Below are 26,404 nucleotides of genomic sequence, written 5' to 3' on the forward strand. Positions count from 1 at the left end.
GTGAAATATAACTATTTCCACTATCACGGAGTAGGAAGCTATTGCGAGTAGGAGTAGCGATCGTTTCACAGTGGTACGCGCTCTCGAACCAGAACAACACAGGTATTTTGAATATTTCTTCTATCCGATATCGTAGATCGTAAAATTAAAGAGTTTTTTTCGATTATACGAGTAAGAAAAATACAGGTTTCGCAGCAAAAATCATAGGTATTAGATAATGTTAGATACTCGAGAATCGGAAAGACTCCTGAAGTCTTAGCGATTTATTACATTTGTAGATATGTTTTAAAACGGCTAAGAAATCGGTTGTTATTCGTGACTAAAATATACGCGATAGACCACAGGATATACATGACATGTTAGCCCATGGCCATGTTTCGTCTCACCATTCTCTTTCGCATATTGTTTATCGCTGTTTTGTACTGCTTATCGTGTTCACTTCTGCTTATCTATTCCGATGCTTTCTTGCACTGTACTCTTTTCCTCTACTCTCATCGAGTGTTTTTTTTTCTCCGTTTTAAAGCTACGTTTGATATCCTCTTGAAAATATTTGAACGAAAGTCAACGCTTCGTGTTAATACTTTTCCCTGGAAAATTTGTTTCCTGGCGCGGGGTCTGCTGATCCGTCTGAGTCGAGCGCGTTACTTTTGCTGCTTCGGGACAAACAAATTACAGTCAATCTTCGAATATTGGTTCCCGCTCCTGTCGCACGGCGGAACGTTTCATTTGATGTAGGAAATGACGGTTTGGTCGCAGTGAGAAAGCGCCATATCCGCAATTTTCTCGATCGACAGGCAATCGCCCTTCGTCGACTAAACAGCCTTCGAGAAAAATCTCGTTGATTTACCCTCGAGTAGATTTCCAGTTTCAACTGTCGAGATTAACAATAATTGTGGTCGATATTTCCGCATATCGAGTGTCCTATATCTTTATGTGGGAACGTAAAGAGTAACTAAATAGAATTAAAAACTTTCGTAGGAAATAGGAGCAATCGTAGAGCAAAAGACGTTGAAGTAATAGCGATCCAACTTACTCCACTCTCCCTTGCATATAAATAAGCAATAACTAATCTCGTCCAGAGAATTTAGCTTACTTTTTTTGGTGTAAAAAGATATCGAGTTCTTCGACATGTTCGACTCGGTTCGCAGAATTTTTGCGCAACGGCATGCAGAGTCGGTGGCATTTATCGCGTTCCATTACCGACGCTGGTCGATTCAGTCGCCATCAGCATCAGCAGCATCGCAGCAGTCCCAATTAAAAGCCTTCCATCGTCGCTTCGAAATTGATATCGGGAAATAAAAATGCCAATTCCAGGCGTCTATTTTGCGTGATAGAGCACGAAATGTGTGCATAGTTCGCGATACATACAAGACTTGCGTTCGTGCAACACGCGTTGGTCTTGGAAGTGTTAATTGACCGCTGACGGTCATTACACGGTTGATCGCGGATAAACACCGCAATTCCGCGAACGAACAGTTCGACTTTTCGGCGAATTAAAATTGCAACATTGGCAAACCGACGCGACGGGCGTCACTTATTTTTCAGGGTCGAAACGCGACCTCTGTTACCCTGATAGAACATTCGCAGGAACGCGAGGAAGAGCTCGTCAATTTTCGTGGGAGGTAACAGAGTTGCTAACGCCACGTGTCACTCTAATTATGCGAACGTTTGCCGGCAAATTCGAATTTTAAAGAGCATGGTCCCCCTAACTCCACTCTATCCTAATTGCAGCGACAGCGGGTCGATCGAATTTTGGACGTTAACATTTGTCGTTAATCATTACAAGCCCCCGATCTCTTGGTTTTCAGCGGTCCGCGCTACAGAGCTCGCGGCACGCTGTGGCGCAGGTAATGTATTCGGAATTCCAGTCGTGTCGCGACGTTATTATTCCGTCGCGATGTGTAAAACTAGTTGACGCTTCGTAAACCTCGATTTCACGCCTCGTCGACCTCTAATTAATGCAGTAGGAAATTGTTATTCCGTTACGTGCACTCCACGTTCTATGCATTATTTCGGACAGCCGATCGTACACGTCCGTGGCCGTCCACCGTCATTTACCGTCCATTTGCTTTTCGTACGATATTAATCGCGTTTTTCGTTACAAATGTAAACGTTCTTTCCCGATTGCTCGCCGATTCGTAGCGGACCTCGGTTAAATCTTTATGACACACTCTGCTGGACACTTCGATCCACACGGTATTCGTGCAGCTTACTCGTCAAATATAAAACGATTCGAAGGTACACTTTGTGTTTCCGTTCGCGAAAGAATTCTATCGAATCACAGGTGAATATACAACTCGGCTATTTGTGTTTGTCGCCATGGGGCGACAACGGCTGACCCCTAACACGGTTGAAGTTGGGTCTTCTCGGACCCAATCCTACAAAGACCGATCGCTACACTGTGCTCGATATTTCTCGTAATTAGATCGCGTAGGCCCAGCATCGGACGAGTTCGGTAACGAGGGGAAGCGACAAGAGGACTTGTAGTTACGTAGCGATAACGAACGATAGATGGTTGCCTTAATAACAGCCGGCGGGTTCCTTCCAATTTCAAGTTCGTGCTAGCAATTTACCGAAAATTCCCTCGTTTCGCTCATTACCCGTCGCACGCGCTGTTCGACCTGAACGCGAACGATGGGCCATAGGTAGAACATAACAGCCGTGTAGGTAGACTGACAGGATCGGTACGGTGCTGCTACCTCGTATACGTAGATGTAATGCATGCTAAACATGTCAGGTAATTAACGAGAGTATTACACGTATGCTCTCCCCTCTCTCCTTCGTACAGTTTCCTACACTAATTACAGTTAGGTCTAGCGACAACCAACAAATGTAACATAGTTTGAAGTTTGTTATAGAATCGTTACCGAATAAAGTGTCGACCAAGTATCCGGATATCATAGGTTGTCTCGCGCAACGAAGTCACGGTTCAATGGATGGGGTTCAGGCGTAAATAAACAGTAATTTTGATAAAAACCTCTTCGATGTCTCCGGTACCATTCGAGGAATTTGTAATTTACTCGTTGCTATATTTTCCGTTTGGAAAGGACGTGGAATTTTTTCGATCGACCCTAAATGTGGGCTCGTTCGGCGGGTTCTTCGGATTTAGCGTTAATAGTTTGTTAAACGAATCGGGGCGTCGCGGTCGTTTTCCAGCAGAAGCCCGCATCGGTCGACGAGAATTCAAGCTGAAAGACACAGACAGACACAAAGACGTACGAACCGTGCTCGAGGGTTCAAAGAAATTTTAATCGAGATACAGGGACGCGTGTGCGCTACTGATCCTCTGACGAATTACACATACGGGTCCTGTTACGCGAGGCTGCCGGTATGGGAAATTAGTTACCTATTACTTGCTTTAGATACCGATGGTTCCATAGACGATCTTCCGTTCTGAAAATAAATGTTTGTTGTGGTAACGGAGAGGTGAAAGGTAAAGGGAAGAGGGAGATGTCGGGGCGTATCTTTTATAATGCTTTAACGATGATACATCGCTTCGGAGGCATCCCAATGGCCGCAACTCTGACCACGTTACTGTCACTTAGAAAACGAACTCGCGAATCCGTCTCCGAGAATCGTGGCTGCGGTTTTCGCGAAAACTGGAGGTAGCGGATTAGCCAAAGTTGGGTAAAATAAATGTAGAATGTTCGCGAACGAGACAAAACGACGAAGAGAGATCTGAAAAGTAGCGATGTGCAGGCGCGAGAAACTCGAGTATCGAAAGAGTAATCGCAGGAGAGATAGGAAGCATGATAGACAGAGATTTGGTAAAATAGGGGAAGGACCTTTAGCCTGGTCCTTGTTGCGATCGTACTGGGCGAGGTATGGTCGCCGCGACGCGATGCGACCCGTCCACAGGATCGACGAACGGTTAGTTAAGGAACATGGGAAAGCACTTCTGAATCACTCTCGACGACGCGCGTCCCTTTGCTCGCGCTACTTCGAATATCACGATATCGTACACTTTTCCACTAGATTTCGCTTCATGCATATATCAATTTTACACTCACGTCACCGGCCTGCTGGAAACGTACGGCGAAAGTGGAATTTGCGGACCGAGATACGCGGAATCCGATACGCGACGATGATTCAGCGCGGGACTGCTGTCACGCAGTGTCATATCGTAAGAGGTAGGCCCGACCCAGAAATGATTACGATAGGAGAAAAATTGAAAGCACGATCTACACGATAAAACGACTCGTTATAGACACAAATAGGTAATTCTTCGGCTCAGAAAAATTCCCCATAGATGCAAAGCAACCCCCGATGGGGTAGCTAGAGAGATAAATAGCGGACGAACATTCGAGACGAGCGAAGGTATGTTTCGTGTCTTCCCTCGTGGCTCGTGGACTTTCTTTCGTCCGTTGCGTTACTTTTTTCCGCGGGTCAGCGCGAACGCGTGGCCAGATTCTAACTCGGAAGCGATGCGTCATAATCAGGCGGTCAACTTACTTAGCCCGGAGTGCTGCGCGCTTAAGTTAATTAGCTAATTACTAATTTTAATCGGATGACGTATACGCATCTCGAGGGATACAAGCAAACCCTCTTAGCAGGGGGAAACTGAATTCCCATCGCCCTTCTCTCGCTCTCTCTCCCTCCTCTCACCTTTGCTTGTCCGCTACTTTCCGCTCGCTCTCGCTTCGTCTCCTCTTCCCTTCCCACCGAGCGTGATACGCTGAAGCCGCGAATCCCGTCTAGCTCTAAGGTAAACTCGACTTAATTGGGTCTAAGTAATTTCGCTAAAACTCCTCGGTTATTTTTCACCCATTTTCGACCGCGCGGCTTCTTCGTTGCTTCGTTCCATCGCCTGCCAAGATGCGCGCGAGACCACGAGACCTTAGTATCGGATATTGTCCGCAATATCCGCCCCCATCGTGGAACATTCGCGTCGAAAGATTATCGTCCCAGGTGCCCTGCACGCAAATCAGGTTATTCCTTGTTAATTACGAAAAACGGCGCAAAAAACCGTCTAGCGGTAGCGCTAAATGAATATTTAAGATGATTTAAATGTCGACGGGGAAAACGCGTCGAGCAGGCTGAGCTCGCTAGGAGAACCAGCCGTGATTATAAATCCACTCGTTTCGCGTAACACGACGAGCAGTCGTCGCGATCGACGCGATAAAATCAAGTCAAACTTTAATTAGATTCTGTTTGCGAGATTCTGCATCGTACCTATTCCGAGCAAAAGAATCGCGGCAAGGACATGCACGCGTAGCAAGAGCGAAACCGGCAATCTTCGCGAGTCCTTACTCCAACCGACACCGTACTCTGGTGTGCTCGATATCACGAGCGATGAATTGCTTACTTTTCGAAGGAGAATGCTGCTCGGTTGGGCCCGTTAACGAGGTGGGAGTTAATTAACCGAACCGAAGCAAGAGGGAGTCGTAGCGAGGGGTGTAGGATAGCGGGAGGGACGAAAGAGAGAGGAGAAAAACAGGAATCGGTGCAACGACGAGGCCTAGCGGGGGAAGAAGAGACAGTAAAGCCGGCAATAGCGAGGCGGAGGGTTCGGGGATCGAGATACGGGTAGCGATAATAGCGCGAGCAAGAGGACGCGGGGATAGAGAGAGTTAGGGTCGCGGAAAGCTACGGTGCACTAGGGGATGGAAACGAGAGAGGGATAGGTGTACAGAGCATGGCGTGCGGGTTCGTAATTAGGGATCTATAATTGCGTGGAGTCAGCTAGAGCGGTTGAGTCGAGTGGCAGGCAGCCACGTCGTTCACACGTGCGCGCGTTTGCGTACCTATGCGGCTTAGGCGGCCAACGCGAAGCGTCGCGACGCGACGCCGACGTGGCCATGCGTCCGGTGCATACGTGTTCTCCGACACTGGTATGCCTGGCTGGACTAACTCTCCACTCGGGAACGTCGCTAGGTCCGTTGCTGTGATTACCCTACCGATCGAAAATCGCCAAATTAGTGCCAGTCCTCCGTGTGAGCGAGGCTCTCGCTAAATTAATCGCGCGTTTGCATAATCTGAAACTCTTCGCTAGTATTCGAGGCAAATAGTCTTTCCTTCTCCCCAACCGGTAACGTATTTGCGTTGATTTCCCGGATACATAGATTACCCGTACCTTAAAACAGTGTCCCCGATTCGTCGCCTTTGGCGATAATTTAACGAGCACCGTGTACACAGGCAGGTAGGATTGTTACAACGGAGACACGCGCGATGGCTCGGGTAACAACGTCGGCGCTAATTGGAACGACGAAAAGTTTCGGTCGTTACGACTAAGCGTTTTGCCTATCGGTCAGACACGCGTGGCCGGTTTTCCACGCGTGGCTCGGTTCGCGTAGGCAGCGCTCGGGTTCTATCGGCTTCGCTAATGAGGCAGATTATTCCCGGCCAGACTGGACTGACAAGAAAGAACAAGAATGTGCATAGGAAGTGGGTTTGTCGTTCGCGCACTGATAGCGCGACATCGCGTTCTAGTGGGCAGATAAGTGCATCTGCCGGAGATACGAGTCCCGGGGCCAACGTTTTCCAACTTACGATTAGCCGACCAACCGAAACGTCCATCGGTCCGCGTTGTTTTTAGGACCGATACAGCACTTACCACCCAACGATCCACTTAGGCTCGCGATATTTTCCGGGCGCATCTCGCTTCGTAAACAAAACCGAGGGAATTATCGGGAAATACGAATACGGTTAACGAAGCGAGGTTGTATCAAAATTGAATCGAGCAAACGAGATCGCGCGGAGGCGTTCGAAGTCGAGCCGAAAATTTCCTCGACGAGCCGAGGATCCGGCTCGAGCTCGGGATACAGCCGAAGGCGCCGGTAAAGAGCTTTCCCTGGCGCGGCGCTTTCTTCGGCTTGGCAATCCTTCACAGTTAACGCCCCTAATCGTATTCATTAAAGTGCTCTCAATGCTTTTACACGGCTCTCAAGCTCTGCCACCATTTTCTCGCTCCCACTCTTTAAACACCCACGCTCTCCTCCCTCGACGTCCCTCTCGTTCTCTCTTCTTCTACCTTTCCGACGTGCTTTCAACGCCTGAGATCTTGAGTAGATTCTCCTTCCCTGCCACTTGGTCTGTTCTCCATCGCGTCGATCTCCTTCTCCGTCTCTCTCTCTTTCTCTCTCGCTCTTGCATCCCCGTCGCGAGAGCTTTTAAGTTCGCAACAATGCGCGGATTTATAAACCAGACCGAGGGCATTGTTATCGGCGAGTGATTGGAAGGCGGCGTTTCGACACTGGCCGAATACCAACCATTGGTTACCGTCCATTGTTGACCCCTTTATCTTGGAAATTCGTGCTCCAACACCTTGCTTTTCCCACTTCGACCGCCAGGGACTCGCTAAATCACTTGGTTTTATTGATGGACCTATCCGTACTGGTGGAAAGGCGCTGCCAGCGCGGTATCACGACTTTTTGATAAACGGCCCATTGTGGCCCGTCCTTTCTTCGCGGTTTCTTCCTGTCCCCGGCCCTTTCCCCGTTTCCCGTCACCCCGCGCTTCCAATACGTCCGATTCGCGTTTGCCTTTTTTGGCTAGCCTCGATAGCGTTGCCAGAAGCCAGTCCTAAACGAGCTTCGACAGGCTAGACGGTGCGTGCATCGAATCGAAGTTTACCTCGATTATCGCAGGAATTTTCAGCCCCTATTTTCTGCAACAGTCGAGGCTTTCACTGTACCCTGGCAGTCCCGCGTTCGTATTTCGATCGCCACGACGAGCCGGTGAGAGACACGTCTCGTCTCGTCGCACTCTGTCGCCGAGCACCTTTTTGTGCTCGAAATTAATGCCGGAGCGTGTGGATGCGCGCGGATCCCTTCGAATTATACGCATCGGTGACAGTGCTCGCACAATAGGATACGATAGGATGAATCGAGTTTCTACCCTCGGTTTGCGAGTTGACTTTCCCATGATGCGGTCGTAATCAGATCATCTCTACCCTACCAGCCTACGTATCGCCTCTGAATGTGCGCCATCAATGGCTACGTACCATTTTTGTTTATTGCTTAAGTGGATCCATTGTTGACGCGGGTGGCGGCGCTTGCGTTTTGGTCCAAGAATTAATTAAATCGCGGTCAGGCGTTGAACGCTTAAAACGTTCTCTTCTTTATTCGACCGAGCGAGGAATGCATTATTTTCTCGAGAGAACGAGCAGATGATACCTCTGTAACCCATGAAGTGGTACATAGGCAGTTTACGTTACGGACTGCTCTAAAGCGATCCATTTCCCCCGCGCGATAAATACCACTCAATGGGAACGTTTCGTTGTCGAACCGTGCACGAGCGAGTAATCGCTGGTCGACGAAATCTCGGCGAGCGTAACGAAATCATCGAGCGATTACGCGTCATGGGAACCGGGGCGCTGTGCCGCGACGATAGAGAAATTCGTGCGTTCGAAGGTTTGCGGGATCGGGCGGGAGGTTAAAGCGCGTTAGAATAATATATGAGGTCGAAGGTACAGTAGCCGCCACGACGGCATATCGATTTTTGGCGGTGTGCCGCACGTGTCTCGGGCGTTCGACACGTGCCGGCGCCGACGTTGCTGAAGGGATGCAGGAGATTCGAGAAAAGGTATCGTTGGCCGAGCGAGTTTCGTGTTTGGAGCGGCACGCGTATGCGTGGCGAGAGTCCGCGCGCATCAATTGATCCAGCAGTTGGTTGACGTTCGCTCCGCGATCACGGTCCACCCTTCGCGCCACGCAGTTAAGCGCTATCTTCCGTTCATCCGATCCGTAATTATGCCAGTCGAGAAGTATCACAGCTATTTGTACGGATCGACAGGCATTAGTAGCAGAAGCACGGATCGGGCTTTCCCCAGCCTGATCGCGCGATGATCGTTTCTGTTGCATCGTATCAGGGGTTTCTTCCCATAATTCTACAATCTCCCGAGTAGTCTATCGTCTAAATTGCTGCCCGCTTTGTTCGCATTGCATCTACTTAATACGATAGAGAAATCTGCTGATTTTCTCCTTTTGCGTTTTCGTCATCGGATTTAGTCCGATCGGTTATTTCTCCCTGACGATCGAGTACGAGACAAGTGGGAAGGAACTCTTTTTCTCTCTCTTTCTCCCTTTCTCGCGAACAGAGTAGCGTAAATAAGCGAGCGAGTTTTTCTTTGCACAATATGTTGCGGGACCATTACTTAGGCGCGGAGTGGGGTTGGAGGGGGTAGCTGCTGCACAGGGAGACTGGCTCTTACCTAAATAACCACTCAGTCACTCGCAGACTTAGCTGGGAAACGGCGCAGAGGCGGAGAAGCGGAGAGGGTGGTTCGGTCCGAAGAGTTGCCAGGGAAGGGTGGGGGGGTTAAGGCCAACGTGGGGGATGCCCCGATACTATTACGCGATGTAAGAGTAACCGAGCATCTAGAAACCACCCCGCCAGATTAACGAGACCATTCTGCGATTGATTTCTCGAAAATTGCTTCGATCGTTAACTTCGATACCGTGCCGCGATAAGTAAACTGATTTCTCCTATGATTTCCGTTCACCATTCCTTCCATATTTCCAAACGGAAGCGAACGGCTGCTTAGAAAACGGAACACTCTAGCGAGGAGTGTACGCAGCTTATAAAAATGTGACGATGCAGTTCTATCCATTCGCCCTTCTCGGGCAGTTCGAAGAGCGAAGCAAAGCGTTACACGTACCGTGTAACGTTGCCGTTTGAATGCCCTCGCTCGTTACTCTTATCCTCGCTCGCCATAGCAATTTAGCAAATACATCGCACGCGCGTTGGCCACGTTCCGATGATTGCTCGAGATTGGGGGCGGTCCTTCGCGCAAGATTCGGTCGCGATAAGGACACGCTCTCTCGTAACCCCGCGATTCTTTGTTTCGGCTAGAATGAGAAAAGTTTCGGGCCCCACGGGGCTGGCATTATATCGAGCGTCACTCCTCGACCAATCGATAGCTATCGGTCTCCTTCGATTTGCCTGATCCCAGATACTCCTTTCATGGTTAAGACGATTCGTATCGTACATTGTTTCTTATCGAACGTGCTTCCTTTCTAACCACCTATTTTATTTTTCTCCATTTCATCAGCGAAGGTTACGTCTAATTCTACGTTGTAAACATACGAATGTATGATTTTATCCCAAGCAGGGAAAAGTACGCGTGAACAGATAATAGCACAGGTATCGAAGAAGTTTCGAAGCGTCGCGTTTGCGTAGCGAGTAATTTAGTCGAACAATGTCCTTTCATGCTTTGACGACGCGCGTAAGAGGTTGCAAGTTTTCGTGCAAACAGACCCGTGAAAGTTGCGCGACAAGGTTTCATTACGTGACTTTGTCGCGATCGTGCATGTGGCTTTACGAATCGCGGAGTTTAAGAAATTAGCATCTCGAGCGTCGATGGTAGCCCGAGGTATGCGCGCCGCGTCAAAGCGACATTTGCGGGGAGACGGAGCTCGGACGTTGCGAGGGGATCATATAGTGCGGGTCAAAGCGAGGTAATGGACCGCTGAAGTTACTGGTTGTTAATCGTCGATTATAATTAACTCAACCTAACCGGTGAATAAACCAGACCTGTTAATTGCGCCAAGCTGCAATTGTACGTTTCGCTTGGTGGGCATCGAACAGCGGTCACAGTGTCAAGATACACGTGGTTCATTGGTCGTCCATTGGAAGAAGAATACATAGACAAGCCTCGTGTAACGCGCTATTTCGGTTGAGTTTACAAAAATGGAGTACCCTCCGATCGGGCTGATTTCTTTATCATAGGTAGCCCTTGACTTGGCGATTACAATGGTGGTCATCTTGACCCTTAACTCCACGCCCTCCTTCCTTCACTGACCAACGTAACTGAAATGCTCCAAAAAGTGCTTTTCTCGATTATTTTTCCCGTGGAGGAACATCGGTGTTTGACCCATAATTGCGTAAAATTGCGTAGCACTATTTACCTTGGACTCGTCGACGACTTATTTATTTGAAATACGACTATCGTAAGCCGAAGGGTCTTGGAAATTATCTCCGTGGAAAAGGTTCTATCGTTGTTGGTTCAACGCCGATTTTCGATCGACTGCGTTCTCTTCGAGGCCAGCTACGAAGTCTGGTTCGTCGCAGGAACTGCAAACAAGCCGTTGCTCGGAAGCGGCTTAAAAACGACACCCGGTACGATCACTGTCATGGCAGCCGTTGCCGCTTTCTCGTAGCATTCTCCCGAAGGTTAATCCCTATTGTCGGGTGACATAAGCCTCATAATGGATGGAACCGATCCGGAGAACGTACGGCGCAGGCCCTGCACAAACGCGCAACGAATTCGATTCGCTCTGTTTGTTGGACGAAACGTTGGCCGAGGTGCAAACAGGGGTAGAAGATTCTTTTCTCTCGCGAACAATAGGACGTCTGAGCCTGTTCAGGTTTCTGGACGACGCGTAACGCGACGTTTTAGTAATCTAGCGAAACAAGACTAACGCGAGGAAATCGTTATTTGATACATACGTTATCGGTAAAGTTTGGTAGCCGTATCTGTCGTGGTTCCAATAGGTGGATGTATAATCGAAACCTTTCCTTCGATGGTCAGCGAGGGTGTCCGTTTCGGATGCTTTAACGAGGCGAAACGAGCCACGGACAAACGCGGTAAAAGGGCCAATCGCAATCACTTTTCCCGGCCAATTCCGTAATTCTCGCTAAGCAGAACGAACGCCTTCCCTCTTTCCTTTTCCTCGACGGAAAGCCACCTTAGATTCCGTAGGGTAAGGGGTCCGATGGAAGCAGGGGGTGGGTGGCTGCTCGCAATCATCGCCCAGTCTTTTAATTTCCTATACCGACGGGAGAGAGCACGTGTAAATGTACGCGTGGCGTGCACGCGCGGGTCCATACGCGTGTGTGTGTGTGTGATCGCGCTCGCCTGTTCATTCGTGTGAAACGGATGTAGGGAAGATAGGGTAGAGAGAATAGGAGAGAAAGTTTCAAGTAAACGAGGAAGAGAAGAAGATAGCCTGCGAAGGCGAGAGCGAAGGAGAGAAGGAGAGCGAGTGAAACAGAGAGAACGGTGGCTCGTGCGCGAGGGTCTGCACGGGGTGGTAATTGGCTGTCATGGCTTCCCAGTTCTACCAACCGCCCAACAACCCCGAGAGATTGGTATCGCTTATAATTAACTTCTCCGTGCCACGAAGCCACCGTTTCCATCGTGGCGTCCACGAAAAAGAGCGGTAGTTACAAAGAAGAGGGGGCGAGGGTTAAAAAGCGCGCGGCTGAGAGGGCGAAACTTTCGGTCGTGTCTAAAGTCAAAAAGCTTACGGGGACTTCGGAAGCGTAGAAGGAAAAGAAAGCAAAGTCGAGTCACCGGGGGGTGTGAGAGGATTCGTTGTGCCACTGCCGGCTGGAGTGGAACGGTTCGCGGTCCCTCCCTTATTTCTTATTCGTAATATTAAGTTCTCGCGGTGTGCCGACGTCTAGCGGGGAGGGATCGAAATTCCGTGTGCCCGGGAGCATCGAACGGTGGTGTCTCGTTATTTCGTAATTTTCCTTAGGTGCCGTAATTGGAGCCTTTTGTAACCGCGTCGCCACCCTAACGAAGAAGATCATTAGCTTTGAGGAAATCTGGTAGTCCCGCAAGTTTCTCGGCGGACACCTTTGAAATGAGCTCGCCAACACCTTTAGGGCGGCGGAACGAGTCGGAAAGAAACGCGGAAGCCGTGCGTCACGGTTCGAGGAGGATTTTACGGGACACGGGATAGCGGTTTGCCACGCGTGGCGGAGAAAGAGGCGACAACGATGCGAAGAAAAGCCCTTTCAGCTCGAAGAACGCGCGCGAGCCATCGAGAAAGTCTGGATGGAGCGAACGAGACGGAGAGGAATCGACGCCGAGAGAAGAAAACGCAAGAGCGAACCAGGGCAATACGTGCGGGAGACAGTGAGAGGAGGACGGAAACGGAGGGGACAGAAAGGCTCCAAAGTCTAAGTAAGTAACATCCATTTCTATCCCATACCATCTAGACGCTCCTTTTACTTTGGTTTACCTTATACTTTACGCGCTACTTCTGCGACTTTTTATTTGCAATTCCACTTTCTTCCACGACCGTCACCTTCGCGCTGTGCTTCTCAGAAGCATCTCGGCCGGCTACGTGCATCTCCCCCCGTTCCCACAATACCATTTGTGCGTTGCTAAACTTTTCGCTCGAAGGTGGCTGAGTCTAGACGAAGACATTTTTCGCTAGATCAACGCGTCGTGGCACAGTCCCGTTGTTCATGGTACGAATTCCCAGGTGGAATAAGAAAACGCGAGCCGGTGCTCCAGCCCCTACATGTATTCAATGCCGCGTAGGGTCCATGGAATGTCGGTGCAGTCCTTCCGTAACTAGTTTCCGAGCAGGTCAGCCCAATTAACGTTTTCACGCGCAGCGTGCTTGTTTCCTCGTTTTCATCCACCGTATCGCTCCGTCTCTGTTTCTCTCTTGCGCGCGCGCAAATCTTGCCCGCCACCGGCATTCGTGCCCTCAGCAGCCAACCTGGCCTATTCCAGCGAACACGCTGCCATGCCACGCCATGGCAAGTCTCGCAGAAACTTATAATTGCGAAAGGGGTCCGCAATTATAATTGCCCCCGACCAGCGGAGACGGATCTAATTATTCAAACACTCGCGTTCGCGCGACGTGGCGCGAGCTCCGCGAAAATTGGGCGTACGCGTAGATTGGATCCGAGAAATTAGTTTCATTTTTCGCCCCATCTTTTCGAGATAGATCCCGAATCGATATACATAAAGCGTCGCGAGGAAAAAAGTTTTCGCGTTAAACGCGCGTCCTCGTTGCTCGATTTACGAGTTCGAGCGAGGGTCGGTGGCAGGAGAAACCAACGGGCACTGGCAAACGCGAGTCGTCTGAGAGGTAAGGAGCGAGAGAAGTCGTGCAAGGAGGGAGCCAAGACTCCGGTCAATTAAGCGCAGGAAATTAGAGTTTTAATTACGCAGTCATTCAGAAAATTACATCGGGGACCATGAAGAAGGCATCCGCAATCACCAACGAGCGGCGACGGGGGCACGCCGTGCCCTTTCCTTCCGACAGACCGTCCGACCGTTTGAAAAGAGTAAATACAAATCGATCGAAACGCGATTCCTCTATTGTCCAGCGATCGTCGTTCGCTCGAGACGAGTCCCCGTTTTTACGTATTACAAGGCGAATTATTTTCCCCGTATAACCTCAGGATAAAACGCGTTTCTTTTCTCTTTCTCCCCTTCTTCTCTGTTTTGCAAACCGCCACAGCGTTTACCTTTTTCGGAAAAGTCCGGCGGTCCAGATTCAGCGAACCGATAGAGACGAGCGAAATAGCGAAACGGGTCCGGCGTATCGCGCGGCAAGGGCTTTTTCGAACGAATAAATTACGCCGTGCGCGCGAACCGAGTCGTTCTCCTTAACTGCTGCATTTAAATTTTAGCAAACGAGCAATCCAGCCTTTAATTGCTTCGCATCCATACCCGATGTCCGTAACTGCTCTCTCGCGCGAACCGGTAACTCGTAGCCATTTCCGCGAAGACCGTTTCCTATGAAATTCGTCGCACGCGTATGCGTTCCGATCCGTCGTCGTTTTATCCGTCACGCGTGCCAATTCAGGATTCGTCGTGTACCAGCAACGCGAACCGAGTTATCCGATCGCACGGTTGCGCGATCGTCGATTTTCCATCGCGGTTTCCTCCTCGATTCGATCGTTGAAACCAGGTTCGCGCGGTCGACGCTTGGACTTGGCGGTGTCGTGTTCAGCGTCGGTTGGCGCGAATCTACGACCGAAACGAATCGACGCGAAGCGGGAAACGTTAACAGGAGGCATCCCGTGGAAAAGAACACCCGGAATAGGACGCCGCGAATGTGGGTCACAGGGAAAGTCAAAGGTAGCGCGTTAAATTCAATTACAAGTGGCTGTGATGGCCGTTTGAACGGATATAGCTGCGGATTGGCCGAAGCTTGTCGGAATCACTTCGATTCGCAGTCGATAATGGTATATCCTGGGAAACGCGACCGATATTCGGTTTAAATTGGTATCGATGGTACCCTTTAGGACGACTTCGTGACACGTCCACGTTCGACCTGTCCTCCCGGATCGCTTGATACCCGGATTGCACTCCGACCGACCATTCGTCGGAACCGTCAGAAAAAGAGGAAGAGAGAGAGAGAGAGAGAGAGAGAGAGAGAGAGAGAGAACGCCGGATAGAGATCGATTCCACGAGTTAGGTATTAATAGCGATGTATGTTAAATGGAACAGGAGATTGGTCGTTCGTCGTCGGAACCGAATTATTGTCACTGTCTATTTTCGCGAGACGACGTTCCTTATTCATGAGGTTTCCATGGAGCGGTCGTAACACACTTCATGATTTACTTATAGGTTGGAAGGAAGGCTTCCAAAATGTCTACGAAGTATTATTAAGCATTCGCGATTAATTTATTAAAACCAGGATGTCCGTCGATTAAAGGCCGGAATGAACGAAACAAGCCGACGATCGAGTCCCAGAATTACTCTTGCTCGACGTAAATGTTCGATAACGTGCCAATCGTGACGGACTTTGATGGTCGCGAGCACCTCGGTTGAAAAGTAGCAAGGCCGTGGGCGGATTGAACGGTAAATAAAAAAAGGGTGGAATGGGTCACGCGACGAGGACGACGCAAGCAGATCGAGCTGCTAAGCGGAAGTCGAAGCAAGGCGGAACAGGCGATGGAAGAAAGTAAACAAATTTCTTGTCGGCGGTCGGCGAGTAACGGAGAGTGTTAATTTTCGGAATGAAAACGAGACATCCATCTTTCGCGAAATGCTTGCCACTCGACGCTTCAATTCCCGGCCCATTCTCTCGCTCAACGCATTAGAGTAATGAATTAATTTCCATCCGAGTCCTCTCCTCCTTCTCCCTCCTCTCGTCAGTGCTTCCTTCTATATCTCACAGACCGGTCTTTTACCACTCGTTTAGCTCGCAACGATTCACCCCCTATTTTCTCCCTTTCTCCCTTGCCCCCCGCCTCTCCACGCTATTCTTTCACACTTTACATTCCAGATTTAAAGTCTATCTTCTTAATTATAACGGAGCGACAATGCACTCTCCCCACTGTAGCTTCCTTTCTTGACGCTTCCATTCTCCTCGGACGGCTAACACTTTATTCGAATAATAACCGACGAATAAAACCAACGTATAGCAATTTGCTCGAGACGAGTAAATTACATTTTTATTCGTGCATCGTGTAACGGCCAACGGATAGATACTCGTTCATCTTTAGCGAATCGTTGCGATTTTCGAGTCGGGGAGTCGGTGAAATCTGTATCGCGACTCGAGCTACCCTCTTTGTCGTCGCGTCTTCAACCCCGTGCATCGTGTTATAGTCGTACGTTTGTCGATGGGTGGCTCTCTATCTCGACCCCTTTCCTCATTGCCTCAGCGGCTCCTTGTTCTTTGGCGATGTTCGCAAGGCGCACGGCGGCGCTCGTTAACGTATTCATGGGTTTATGGGACAATTAACCCTTTGAGGGACAGTATAATTACAGAAGCGATTAAACATCTTAACGTATAAACACGCCGAGCCCTGGCGACGTATACGTGTACGAAACTCGACGTGGCAGCAACCCGGGTAGGCAGCCAGAGCGTTACCAATTAACATACTAATGACACGAGGCGCTTTTCGAGAGTCACTGTAACCGGTTGGCCTGCAAAGCTTCTTGTTCGCGTACACGCAAACACACACACATTCATGGATCCTACCTACACTATCGTTCCTAAGTATCTGCCCACCCTGCATAGATACGGTATCTACCGTGTTGAAGCAATAGAACACAAATTTTTGGGCTTACGCGGGCATCGAATTTGTGGCTTCTGCTGAATGTGAAAGAAATTTTTTAGCAAGTGCACGAAATCCTGAGAATATAGTATATGTATAAGAAAATGACTGAATTTAGTCGTCGAGTCCGTTTGGACCGCACTCGACCTGTGCAATTTTTCTGCGACCACGCGTTTAGGAAGTTAGGATCTTATTTCTAAAAAGTGTTGATACTTGGACGACTGCTGAAATGCCGAACGGGCAAACAGTTGCGAGCGGTAGCGTACACGAAACGCGCGAGCTCGTTTGAAGCCGCTGCGCCTTGGTGCTTCGGCTTACAATTATTTGCGATTAGGGATCACGCGATCGAGACGTTTCCACGACGTTCGTTAAAATAATTGAACTTCCTCCACCGTCCCGTCTGCTCCGTTGTCTCGTCGATAACGAAGCAGGGTTCGAGAAATCCGAGCGATTAACGGGATCGGTTAACTCGACGGCACGAAAACGCCAAGTTAACGTTCCTCGATGGAACGAATATAATCGCCGCAAGTCGCGGAATTGTTTTTGCGCGGTGCTCGTTCAGCCAGCGGAGAGATTTTTAATAGTTTTTTAAAGACGAGAAAAGGAACTCGTTTCCCTTGATTGGATTGAAACGTATCTCGCGAAAGCTACCCGTAACGACTTTCCTAATTACGCCGTCCATTAATTTTAATTGACCCGGTTTTTCTTTCCGAAACACGGATACTTTCCAACGGTATTCGATTAAAGCCTCGTCGAAGGGATCTTTTAGCCTGGTCGCGGAACGTATTCGGGTCGGGGATGAGAAATTTCTGATCGAACGGCTCCGAAAACGTTTCCGTTCGATCGCAGCCAATGTTAAACTCCTAATGCGATGCACGGCGGTTAACGATACGGTTGGACGGTCCGTCATTTTGTTTGCCCCGGACGAATTTGGTTATCGCGTAATCTCAGCCGGGCCGAAATGATCGGCCTGTAAAATCATGGAAAATCTAGCCGGACAATACCGCTTACCAGTGTCATTGTGAAACCTTTATCGCGGCCTGCGACACGGAGCACGCGCACACCGAAAATCACCGACCGACAATCGTCGAATCGCGAGAGCGTATACCAAAATGCTTTTGATTTAATTAGCTAATTATAATGTTCATTTAATTAATATAATTGGATCGGTTAGCGAGTGTGGGTGCAGCATGCACGCCCTGATGGCGGTGACTATTTTGCCGCGTTGCATTTAATAACGCCCATTAACGAACATTTACATTAGCAGTAATTATCGCGGTCTCCGCGCAACGACCAGCCGATCGGGATATTTTCCCTCGTGACGAGGTAATCGCTGTTCCACCCAATTAACAGCTATCATCGAATGAAACGCTTTTGAAACGAACGGAAAAATTGTTTGGTCAACGGGGACATCGTGTTTCGCCGAGAACGGACTCAATTTTTGTCGATTTTGGAATCGAGAGTATAATTGGTCGCCGGAAGCAACCCTTATCCTGTTCGTTAAACTATTCGTAGAGTCCCGGGGCTGAAACGGTGTAGCACCGTCTAGTTGTAGAGGTCCTGGTTCCTCCGCGTAGCAACAGCTTTGGCATGAATCGCGATCGACGGAACTCGGCAGGCACCTGGTAGCCCAAGACCTCGGTCGCAAGCCCGATTGATAAAGATGACTGGCGCACAAAACGCGGCTGTACGTGTATGTACTGGTGGCGGAGAATGTACACGCGACACGCGCCCAAGAGTCAACCGGGCATGCGCACGGCCACGCGTGACGTGCCGAGTGACGTCGCAGTATGGAGCGAGGAGCGGTGGCCGAACGACGAGAAGCGAGGAGACGTCGCGACGCGTCGGGCGAGTGCGTCGTGCAAAGTCTAGCCGAGACCGAGAGTGCGCCGAGTGGTTGGCGGTCCCGCGTCGCGTACCCTCGCGTACCGTCGCGATTTCTCTCCATTCCGAAGTGAGCTGCCGTTGCGGACTAACCGGCGGTGAGTCCTCCGGTCTCGTTGCCTCCTCGTCGGTGCTGAATCCCCGCAGGAGATACCGCGCACCGCCGATAACGCGCAACGGTGCCACCGATACGCGACACATCAACCACCGGTGTATACAGAACGCGTACTCGCTAATGAATTGAATCGAATTATTTTGCTCCCGCGGCATCAGACCGCACGCGACTCCCGCGGCACGCGTACATTCGATCGATCGATATCGCGCGACAAGTGACTTGGAGTGCTGGATATCGAGAACCTCTCTCCTTTTCTTCTTTTCTTCCTGGCTCGTGCTTTCCTCGCAATCTTCTTCCTCCCTTCTTATCGCTCGGTCTCTCCTTCGAGAGAGGCTTCTTTCGATTTATCGAGTGTGTTTGATGAGTGTCGTCGGAAGATACTTGTATCCATCCCGTCAAAGGATCGAGGGAACTACCTATTCACCGCCGTTACCAGAAGAGTTTTAAGGATTTCCAGAGACAGTCTGCGGTTCTTCTATCGGTGAGTAAATTGTGTTCAAGTGTATCCCGTCCCGCGATTCAGTGCGCTTAAACGATTCTTCCCGCGAGTCGAACGGGTTGAACCGATTTACGAAACCGGTTGGTATCGTGAGATCTTACTCGCGCGCCAAGTCCGTGCTCTCCGGCACGTTTCAATTAACGATGAAACGCGCGCGACTCGTTCGCAGGAACCGCGCAATCTACGAAAACAACCTTAACGCTGCATGCAAACGATGCCGCTGGTCGACGCGTTGTTTACGTCACGCAGGTAACGCGATGCAAACCGAGCGCGGGATGATCTTGTTTCCAAAACGTCGAATCAGTTATCGGTTTATCGTTTTCGCGACCGAGTCGCGACCGAGTCTCGAGCGTGCTTACTTTTCGACTCTTCTCTGTCGCGCTCTTATTTTCCCTTTCTCGGCTTGGTTCGTTCTTTCTTCGCGAGCGGACACGTCGTTAACTCGAAGCAGAACGGATCGGCGGAACCGCGGATTTTCGACTAGGCGTTTCGCGATACACGTAAATCGGTTAGAGAGTTCCGGTTGTAAACGACACGTTCGCCGTATTACACAATAGAACATCACCGTCGTCCTTTTGAATCCGGCCTCGGTATAAATCGAGCATTATCGGACAATCCGTGGCATTCAGCGTTCGAATGAAATACACGCCGCGGTGTACATTTACGTTTCAATGGCCGAATGAAATTTCCGTGCTGCGTCTAGCTGGCAAGAAGGCGTTGTTTGCGAGAGAACCGCGCGGCGGGCCTCGCAACACTCGCCACCCACCCGCCGAGGCATTAATTGGGTGGAGCTTTAATTGTCTTAGCACGACCGACTGCCGCGCCGATTCCGTCCAAGTTGGAACGAGAACGTCGCCGAGTAAGTTGCGTTAACGGTCGCCGATCGACGACCAATTTTTTCGACGTTGTGCGTATTCTTTTTATAATTAGAATTTCCTCTCGATATCGGAGTCTCGATCGAGCACAGCAGAAGGGAAACGGTAGTTGAGTGGACGTTTACTTTTTACTCGTTATTTGAAATTGTACGTAGATACGTAGGAATGTTGCTCGTCTCCATTTGCGATCTACTCCGGTTATTATTCCAAGAGTTTGATCTCGACGCGATAGGAAAGGCTACGTAGCCGAAAGTGGACGTCAACCGCCTCCTCTTGGGGGATGATTTCGATTGCGAGTGCTTCTTCTTCTCGGAGGAGATCCCTCCCGTTCCATCGTTTTCCCTCTCTTCTTTCAACTTTTCCATACCCATAACGTTTTCCGTGAGCCCCTCGAAACGCGGAGACGGCCAACCCCTAAATGAAATCCTGGAATTAAAGCCGTATATTAACCTCGCGGCGTCCCCTAAATTAAAAAACAACATTTTTACGATGGCAGGGGTGGGAAAGATGGCACATCACGGGGTCGTCGAAGAACGGAAATCGGTTCGCGGCCCCGCGAATATTCTCTCTTCCAACGTTGCCCGATCCTATCGTGACCTAACGTAGTCGGTTGTTCCACATAGTTGCCCTATCCTTCGCGCCGACAAAGTTACCGAACTCTTCGACCGCTATTCTATCGTCCGTAAATTGCGTTTTTAAATTCGTCGGGCGTCGAGGCACGTGGCGTGCCGGGACGAGCTTCCGTAACCTGCGTGCGCGTCCGCAGAGTTTGGAAGCGCGGCCTCGGGACATTGGAAGTTCACCTTGGGTCTTTGCTCCGCGAACGTATAATTATTGGAGCCAAGCGATCGACCGGATCGTTTCGCGAAGTACCGTTGGCCTTGAGTTCGTTAAAAAAAAAAATAGGGGGGAGGAAAAAGGATGTATTTCTTCCAAAAGAAATTGAACGTTAACGGAAACTAAGACGGGGTGGGATGCCGAGGGGGAGGGCAGAAGAAGAGCGTACAGCGTCGAGATTACCATGGAAATCCAGATCGGTCGCTTTGCATACTTTGGAAATACGTCCACGGAATCGGGTAAGGGTGTATAATGGAAGTTGAAATTGGTTGAGCCTGTCCCGTCTGGCCGAGCTATACCCGTATACGAGGTATCGAGGGAAACGCATTCCTTGCCGAAATTGCTTCGCACTCGATTCAACGGAAAACACACGCGAGGTTTCCAGTTCGAGGTTACGTTTTCGCGCGTCAAAAAATATACGCGACCGGGACGTAGACAGACAATCCCTCTACCGACTAACACACGCACAAGCTCGTACGTGCATACACACATACTCATACACCGTACGATGACACGCGTGCAGGAACTCCCCCGTGCGCGCGCGCCAACCTACCCTTCTTCTCGGTTTCTCGGCGTAACTTCCTCTGTCTCGCACTCGTAAAGCGTTGATTAAAACCCACCCGGCAATGCGGAGAGACAGAGATCGTGGGAGGGAGAAACAGGGGGATACGAAGGAGCGAAAGGGAAAGCTAGACGTCGAGTTTGGGGGTAGAGGAAGTTTGGGTGGTCTCGCGTGTGTACGCGTAAGTGGATGCGTGGGGACGTTGTGTGGGTGCGTGTATACGGTTGTACAAGGGGCTGCGCGTGTGCTCGAACGCAGGCGCATGAACGCGAATCGAGCCTCCGTGTACGCGTGTACGTGTGTATTGCGTGTACGTGTGTATGCGTGTACGTGTGTCTGCGTGCGCGCGTGTGCGGGTCCGACGATGGTGAGCAGAAACGAGAGAAGAGGGAAAACTAGGAGACCAGGAGGCGAAGAAGGAGAAGAGGCACGGGGCGAAGGTGGTGGGTATATACGCGGAAGAGGGTGAGAGAGGTTCGTCGAGGGTAGGCAGGGGTGGTCCAAGGCGTTGCTTGCTTAATTACTAAAAGCTAATCAATTCCGGAGGAAGTAAAGTTTAAATTGCAAACTAAAGTATAGCTAGCTCCCGGACGTAACGCTGCAAAGCGATATTACCGCTCGCTGCATTCTGCAATTAGCCCGTGGTAAATCATTGAAAACAAATTATGGGCGGAAACCGTGGACGGTTAAGCTCCCGCGCGACTCCTCTATCTAGAAAAATATTCGCCTCCGGTGTACCGGGATTGGAATTCTGCCCGGCAATACGGCCTCGAGTTCTTTCGCTCGCGTTAATAAGCCCAATTAATCTCGCTCGGCCGCGATTTTTCATGGTTCTTTTTGCCCCGGCCGACGTGGCGCGGCACGGCGCAGCAGAGCCACAACCCGCACTGCATCGCGTCGCCTCGCATCGCCCAGACTACGTCGAATCGCGGCTCGATGAAACAAAAATTCTGCACGACGATCGCTCGTGCGTTAACGATCCCAACGATTTCTTGCGAAAGCTATATTTCCTTCTCCTCCTTCTAGGCCTCGACGGAGGAGTGCCTAAAAATTTAATAGAAATTAACCCTAGCTCGCTACTTCTGTCCTTGATTACCGATCGCCCTCCGAATCGGTAGTGAAAACGTGCGACGGGGGTGGCTCAAACAGGATAGGAGAGAAAGTGTCGGCGTGTCGTATGGGAAGCGAACGAGAAGGAGAACGAAACGAGGTATACGGTACTGAAAACAAGCAATAAAATCAATGTCGTTTCCGGCGATTCAATTCGCAAGACACATCGCACAATTTCACATACAATTTTACGGCAGAATGGCCACGACTCCTATTTACTTCACGGCCGGTTCCTATACCCTCCCTCTATAACCGTTTACCCTCGCGCCCTATCCCCGCTCTTTTTCGCTCCTTGGAACGCTCATTTTCTTTATCTTAAATCCTTGGGCAAGGGTGGCCGCGCCGGGCGAGATCGACCGCGACGGGTCGAGATTCCTTGAAGCAAATCGGGCCCTATTAATAGCGCAAGAACGAACTTGAACGAAAAACTTATTTCGATAAATATTTTTTAAATAGACGACGTAAAGACAGATTGTATTACAGTAGCGAGAGAAAATGTAACTTGTAATAGGTTTAAACCAGTTGAAACGGTTGATACGGAATCAGTAGAAACGGCCAGCAATGGACAGACGCGTCAGACAAGTCCTCGGCGCGCGTACCTTAAGATATCTTAAATTCGATACTCTCGTGACCAAATCTTGGTATGAAAAAATGATATTCAACATATTCGTTCCTATCGGTATAATGTACAAATTTTCGTTTATGTCCAACTAAAATTTTCGATCGACTCGTTAACGAAATAGATAAACCGATAAAGCGAGCGTGCAGCTGCGCGTAAATTATCGCCGCCTCTCCTATGCCTCGCGTTCCCGGTTTTAATTTCCTATTATTCAATCGATCGAATCCGTCGATCATCGCGACATTTGTCAGTCGCATATTACTTACCCTCGAATCGCGCGCAATACCCGATTACAAGCTCGATCGCAGATGCTGTTTGCAATTAATCCCGAATCAGCCGCGGGCGTACGTGCGCGTGTAATAAGTTTGAAAGTAAATTCCTATAATTAATTGCATAACGAGGTCGGCGTTGCAACAAGCGATACACCAAGCGAACTGGATCCACGCGCTTAACGAGCGAACAAGCCCAGCGAGGAGATACGGAGCGGGCATCGATGTAAGGAAATATTTAAACGCGACATAATGAGCGGTCTAATTAGAGCTCGAGTCGCGATAATGGCGCGACGCGGATGTGTTTAGCTTCGTTCCTAATGGACCTACTAATGACTCCGTAATACGTGTTTATAACCTTTCTTCTTCTACCCTTAATCTGCGGCCACGATATCCCTCTTTCGAACTTAGAAAGCCACTTCCACGATGGATATCGCTGTCGTGCAACGTCTATCGACTGTCGTTGGTTCCTTTTCCCTCTCGCGACTCTTTCTCAGCCAGGAATAAACCCAAACCCTCCTGAAATCACGCGCCGGCGGTTCATTTATCAATAAAAGTATCGGGTCCGTTGCCTGGAAACGACGTTTTCGCTAACGAAACAAAGGAACCTGGCCGTAGTTATCAGTCGGATATCGGCTTCTCGATTAATTATGCAACGTAACGCGCACGCCCGTTCTCCATTATCGCGCGCGTATCCGCTGTCTCGCGAACGGATGGATTTCAAGGTTATTAATTCTCTTCCGGCGCCGCGTCGTTGGGGCCGGACACATTACTTTTCGATCGATCGATCGAACTTCCGACTTTACTTTTTCACAAAAATTTTCCCCTCCTTCTCGTGCGAGGAACGTCGCGTTCGTAGCGAGCCGATCGATCGTATCCCGGAGCAATCGAAATTTTAGCGTTAAGGGACCGTTCGTAAATTACAGTGATATTTTTCGAGATCGGAAACACCGTTTCGCGAGAAAACGTAAGAAAATCGTAACCGCCTCCTGCAACTCTTAAAAGTCTTCGGTCATTTATGAATCGGTCCCAAGGGTGCTTGCATACCGGCAAGTCAACCGTTGAAGCGTCCATGATTTCTCACGAGAGCCAATAAGAAACAATGGAACGCCGCACTAACGGATGAGTCGAATTGTCGGTATGCGAGGGCTCGAAAAGTCCGCTTTGGAGGAAAGGTGGTATCGACGCCGAACTCGACTCGACAATTGGGTTGGGTTACCGATATGCGACCACCCTAAACATGTTACGTTACGCCATGCGACCGATCGTCTTGAGCTCTTGGTAATTAATGCCCCAAGCCGTTCTCGTTTCCTGGACACTGCGATGTCTCGAATTTCTGTATAGACTCGCCAACGTACAGCGAGGCTTCGACGATTATACCGGTGTCGCGATACGAGCGTTGACCGCAATAATATCGCATTACCAAGATTAACGTGATCTCCAATAATAGATCGGACAGTGAGCAACCATGCTGGATTAGCCAACAACAGAGACAGCGGAGGAGAGAGAGAGCGAGCGAGAGAATGAACGTGAGAAGGGGCGGAAGGGTGAGACGAACCCTGTACGCTTACCCTAGGTATTATTCTCATTATTCGATGCCCACTAATAATCAGAACGTCGTTCCTCTGGCCTTTGAGTGCATTCGATTCGATTCTCCCTTTGAATGTCGCCGGATGAATATCGATGCTTACCGTGATCGTCTCTCGATCTACCGTCTCGGGTGTACAAAACAACCCAGAACGCGCGAGCAACGAAAGAAGCGGAGTATTCGCTTCGAATGGATCGCAGATTCAAATTGTCTTCCGCTCCTTGGACGAGATTCGATTTTTAATCGGTGAGCAGTCGCCGGAAAATAGCCACTTCGTCCCAGCGCGTCGCCTCTGCGGGAGGCTAGATCACCTGTCTTTTCCGCCGCCGAACAATTGTCTCTTCGTTCGTTTATCGATCCAACGCGACGCGATGGAAACAACGAAGCCACCTTGGTTCGAAAATTGCGCTCCTTCCAACGTTTGCGTGGACTGTTTTTACTTTCCCGTCCCGTGTCCTTCGTCGAATAATCTAGTTCAGGTATTTGGCTCTCCATCGCAAAGGCCTCTTCCGGAGAACTCTACAGGTGGCACGAGAAATATTTTTAAAAACACAATAATGCTATCATCGATGCCTCGTCCGTATCGATACATCGTAGATGTTTTATGACGTTAAGACGCTACGGTTCCACGAGGCTAAATGCACGTAAATTGATCGCATTCTTGTCCCATTTGTTAGATTAGAATCAAATACAATTTCGCGAGTTACGAGACCTTGATGGATTGGCAGAGGGATGTGGCGGCGGTTGGCGTATCCATTTTGCGGCATAAATACGGCCAACCTTGCACGCAGAGTAATCTTCGCGGCGCGTTAGTTACGGAGTTCGATGAGAAAGTTTAACGCGTTCGCCACGGCACGCCATACCGGAGCGATTCTTTAATGCATTTTGCCTGCCCGGCTCTCTCGCCGATGCGAAGTATCGAAATTTACGGAGCTACGCATTCGGCAACGATAAGGGTGTATTTAATGCAGGCGTTTATTGGCTCGCGTAATTGGACGATTAATAAGATTATGACATGGCGTTGACGCCGCAGTGAGACGCTGTAATGGGTTGACTAGACGATAGGAAATGAAATTTAGTCGATCCTTTTGTAATAAGTGTTTTCTTACGCGTATCGTTTCCTAGCAATTAGGAACACTTTTCCATTTACAGAAGTTTGATTCGATCCGTTTCCGCGATTGGCGTCGACTTCTTTTTCGCGTTTCCATTTCATCGCATCGGTAGCCATTTTCGTTACCGTGCAATACCGAGGGCTTCCACGAGAGGAATAATTATTTCTGCGTAAATGACGATAATCGAGCTATTATTACATTTACGGCATTACAGTGGCGCGATATTACAATGC

General features: G+C 49.6%; 1 protein-coding gene across 1 annotated transcript in view; it reads left to right on the top strand.

Moving 5' to 3' along the window:
- The first annotated feature begins 18,498 nt into the window (after nt 1–18,498).
- The window catches only part of LOC128873696 (LIM domain only protein 3-like), a 50,192-nt gene continuing 42,286 nt past the window's right edge, over nt 18,499–26,404 (top strand). The window contains exon 1 of the mRNA XM_054117448.1: nt 18,499–19,181. The gene's annotated coding sequence lies outside the window, so the exon portion shown is untranslated. The remainder of the gene's footprint in view (nt 19,182–26,404) is intronic.

The sequence above is a fragment of the Hylaeus volcanicus genome, chromosome 3, assembly GCF_026283585.1.
Source record: "Hylaeus volcanicus isolate JK05 chromosome 3, UHH_iyHylVolc1.0_haploid, whole genome shotgun sequence".
Taxonomy (NCBI): domain Eukaryota; kingdom Metazoa; phylum Arthropoda; class Insecta; order Hymenoptera; family Colletidae; genus Hylaeus; species Hylaeus volcanicus.